The sequence below is a fragment of the Tupaia chinensis genome, unplaced genomic scaffold (genome assembly GCF_000334495.1).
Source record: "Tupaia chinensis unplaced genomic scaffold, TupChi_1.0 Scaffold142741_1, whole genome shotgun sequence".
NCBI lineage: Eukaryota > Metazoa > Chordata > Mammalia > Scandentia > Tupaiidae > Tupaia > Tupaia belangeri.
Genome location: NW_006202587.1, coordinates 16,116 through 17,423, shown reverse-complemented (window position 1 = coordinate 17,423; position 1,308 = coordinate 16,116).

Below are 1,308 nucleotides of genomic sequence, written 5' to 3'. Positions count from 1 at the left end.
ATCTGCACCAACAGGAACCTGGTTATAAATATGAAACCTCATGGTTCACTTAGGCCATCTGAGGCTGAAGGCGAAGCCCAGGGATTCCTGGTGCACAGGACACTGTGGGGCCCCCAGGTCTATGTGCCTGCCGGACACGGTGTGTAACTGCGGTCTGCTCTGGGAGTGTGCCCTGCCCAGGGCTCGTCCCTGTGCTCTTCCTCTTCTTAGCAAATCACTCACGTGGGGCCCTCCAGAGTTCTCATTGGAACCAGCAGTTACTGTAATGGCTATGTTGCTGGACTCCCATGTAGTCGACCATGGTTCAAGTCCTAGACCCGGTGGCTTAAACTCATACCGGGCATGCGTGCATGTGTGCCCAAGATCCTAAGAGGAGAATGGAGGAGAAAGGGTTGTGGCATGGCCATCGCCCCTGGGGGGTAATTTCTCACTTTCTGTCTCTCTGTCTCTCTCTGTCTTTCTGGCGAGCATGCACCCTATAGCAAAAACCTCTACAAGAAGAAAAAAATGACTTTTCATTATATGACATCAGCTCAGATTATCTGTTTCTCCAGCCCAGACAGTTCTCCTAACTCCAGACTCATCTGTCCTCTACCCCCACCCCATGCATTTCTAACAGCCTCTCAGAGTCTGCATCTCCTACCCTGGACACTGGGCTCCTGCTCCTCAGATGTGCTCCCCCAGAGTCCGCCCCCTTCACTCACGGCACCTCCATCTCGTTACAGTGTCCTGCCTGATGCCTCTCCCTCACACCTGGGTTTGGTCTCCTAGGAAATGCTGTGACTCCCCCTCAGAACCTATCCAGAACCCAGTCGTCCCTGCTGTGCCCACTGCTCACCTCCAGATGCCCGGATGAAGCAGCAGCGTCTGGCCTGGACCCCACACTGTCCCTCACAGATCCCACCTCCTCATCCCCTCCTCTCCCGGTTCTGTGCTCAGCGCAGCAGCAGGGAGAGCCTTTCAGGAGAGAAGTTGGACATGTCTGTCTGTGCTCAGGAAGATCTCGCTCAGAGTAAGACTCCTTCCAGCATCCCGCAGGCCCGCACACTCTGGCCTGACCTCTGACCTCCCCTCACCTGCTCTGCTCCTGACACGCCACAGTCCTCGTCCTTCCCAGAGCAGACAGGATTGTGTCCCTCACATTTGCCCTGGAGGTTCCTCTGCCTGGTGAGGACGTGCCCAGACATCCTGTGTCCTTGGAACCTTTCCCCAGAGGTCACTTGCCAGTGAGGCCCATGCTGACCCCCCCAGTAAACAGCCCCTTCCTTGTCCCCACGCCCACACTCTGGGTCACCTTCCCGCCAGCAC